This window comes from Aplysia californica, unplaced genomic scaffold (assembly GCF_000002075.1).
Source record: "Aplysia californica isolate F4 #8 unplaced genomic scaffold, AplCal3.0 scaffold00398, whole genome shotgun sequence".
In the NCBI taxonomy this organism is placed as follows: Eukaryota; Metazoa; Mollusca; class Gastropoda; order Aplysiida; family Aplysiidae; genus Aplysia; species Aplysia californica.
The window spans coordinates 514030-517387 of NW_004797668.1; positions in this window are offsets into that span (position 1 = coordinate 514030).

Genomic DNA, 3358 nt, shown 5'->3' on the forward strand with positions numbered 1-3358 from the left:
CAATAACAGTGGATGCAGAGAGATTTCTTGCATACGATTAAAACAACAGAGCAATAACAGTGGATGCAGAGAGATTTCTTGCATACGATTAAAACAACCCAGCAATAACAGTGGATGCAGAGAGATTTCTTGCATACGATTAAAACAACCCAGCAAAAACGATCGATTGCGTAAAGAAGGGTGGAGACGGAAAGATGAAAGGTCATTCCACCGGCGAGCTTAGCTTTGAATGCGAGCGTTCATTAGGTAAAGTCTTACCTAAGCAGACGGCAATTTACCTGGAGAGTATTCAAATGATGTGCATGATATCGATTGGTTGAGTGTTGAAGTGCAAGTGGAATGTAAAGAAGGAATGAGAAGGAAGGGGACGGTTGGTAGCGGTGTGAGTGTTAGTACTGTTAGTGTGTGTGTGTGTGTGTGTGTGTGTGTGTGTGTGTGTGTGTGTGTGTGTGTATGTGTGTGTGTGTGTATGCGCGCTTGTGTGTGTGCGCTTGTGTGTGTCGTGTCTGTCTTTCTCTCTCTCCCCCACCCCTCCCTCTTATCTCTGTTTTTTCTGCATCCTCAGATTTCATGAATGCCCTTTGGCTGCTTCACTCCCTTGCCTCCCACGAACACCTAAGAGGGGATAGATAATAAGTGAAGCAGAAAGCCGATGCACACCTACATTATTAGTCGGATAACTCTCAGTCTCAGACGAATAATTTATCAAGAGGTTGAGAGGGTCAGTGCCCACTTCATTATCATTGCTTTATCACCCTGGATCACGGTATAGGCCACGAACAAACACTTTCCACCTTTCCCTATCCATGGCTAGCCTCATTGTGTTATTCCCACTTTTCTATACCTCTCAGCGTTCCACGTCGTTTCCCCTTGATCTTTTACCTTGTGGGTTCCAGTCCAACACTTTCCTTGTTATGCAGCTGCCTGACTTCCTGGGAGTAAGTCCAATCCAGCGCCACCGACGTCTTCCCACTTATCAAAAGGAAAGTTGTTGAACATGATGACGCTGTGTCCTTGGGAATGGCACTTTGCACGTGCCTTCCTCACAACTCACAGGTTGGAATGGGTACCCGGCCATAGACAGCGAAAGATCTTGTCAGGATGTTAGTGTTTCAGCGTCTGTAAAAAGGCAGCTTGTACTGTATGCTTCCCAGGAAGTTGAGGCTGACAGCATCACTCAACATTTCTTGGAAATATTCGGTTTCTTGAGAACTGATTCATCCGCCCCCAACCCCACACCCCACGATTGGACTCCGAAAAGCTATTTTTTTTGTTTTTGCAGAGCAACATGCGTTTTCTTTGTGTAACACAGCAGCATTTCAAGGCCAGTTTGGGCTAGTGTTCTATCTGCCCATTTCGCAGCTCCTTAAAACATCGGAAGTCTTTACACAATTCGTCTGAGTCAATCTCTATTGACACACTAGAAAACACACGCATACACATAGGCACAGACATAAACTCAGACACACACACACACACACACACACACACACACACACACACACACACACACACGCACACACACACAAGTACACTTATTTATACATTCGTGGCCAAAAACATTTAAACCAACTGGTGGGGATGTGTGTGCACTTTCACTTTCAGCCATAAAATTTACCTTTTTTCATATCTACAAAACTACTTGCTTTATTGTTTCAAAAACGTTTATGCTAAGCAGTTATGGAATAGTTTTGATTAAAATCAACACTTTGGTTGTGCAGCTTTCATATGAATGACTGCTTGGCGTGGTGTGCTTGCGGGCTTGATATGAGGGTTTAGTAACATGATTCTGGTGGGTTTTCAGGTATCCCCACTTCCTTGGTTCATCTCTTGTGGCTTTTGCATTTCTACAGCTTATTGTCTAGCACCTTGTTTTTCATGAATTTCAAAAAGGCAAAATGTGGGGCAAGAGGCAAGGGCAGTGGTGGACAAACAGCAACGCTGACGGACAACATCGGGGCATGGACTGACATCAGCATGATAAGGATTTAAAACAGCAGCCGGCGACAGGAAGCAGTGGAGGTTCAACCTTGGATACCAGAGATGACACCTTCAGTAAAACCAGTAAAAAAAATTAAATTAAAAAACATTTTCAATGAGGTTGAGATCAGGGTGACCTTGCCATTTTTAACGGTATTTTCGCCGCCATCTTTGCCCTACTGTATGGAGCACCAGCACCATCATGCATGGAAATTTTGCCCCGTGAGTGTGCGTGGCTCTTTCCAATTTGTCTTGCAACAGTTCCAAGAACATTAGGTTGTTCAGAGTCGTTCCAAGCTCTAAAAAATATAACTCCTAAAAGAGAAAAGATGCAAGAATCTTGCCAGTTTTAGATCTTTAATAATTGAGACCCTGGTCCCCGGACTTCGTGGATGTTTCAGTGACGGTACGGAGTAATTTGCATTGAACGTTTTGCCTAGTGGCCCCTTCATTAGATGCTGCCGTACTACAAACGGTTGCAATTTGTCTGAAAACGTCACTGTATCCCAAAGCTCCGTCGTTGGTGTTCATAGCTTTAACAAATGCCAGCCGCTTAAATATGAATACCCTAGGTCAGTCTTGGTTTTTTGGTTGGTTTACAAGATTTGAGCACGAATTCATTAAACAACCGGTGTGTCGCTGTTCTGTGACTCACTTGTATACCTTTTCGAAGCAAAACAGCTCTAATTTTATTACAAAAACTCGTAGGTACTCCCAAGAAAATGTTTTGATGAGACGGTCATATCCGGGTGAAGATTTATTTTCTTTTTGACACGATGCGATCGAATATTTTGATTATTGTAATTAACAGGAACGTTGTGGTACGTTTGCTTTACCCTATTTAGGTTAAAATCTCACGATGTGAGTAGCCAGCGCTGCGTAGAATCAACTAGTTCGGCACTTCCCCCCATTTTCGGTGCATTTATTGAGAAAGAAGAATACTGTACGTTTTAAGCAGATTTATAGCCTTTAAAGTTGCGGCTAAGTGCTCTGAGGTCACTCGATCTAAGCTTACAATGCGGTAATCCAAAAATAGTGAAAGCGATTTCAAAATATTAAAACCCCCCCAGAAAATAATGCGATAATTTGCAACAAAAGAGAAATTGCATGTTATTACTAGGTGGTCTAGTTTTGGCCACTACTGTTATAGACATACTTTAATCCTCACCCCATCCTCCCACACTAACACACACGCACACACACACACGCGCGCGCGCACATGCACACACACACTCACACACGTCCACACGTCCACACTCACCTAAACACACACATATCAGGCGCACACACCACACACTTACATAGAAACACACACGCACACACACACACATACACACACACATACACACACACATACACACACATCCCAAAATTCACT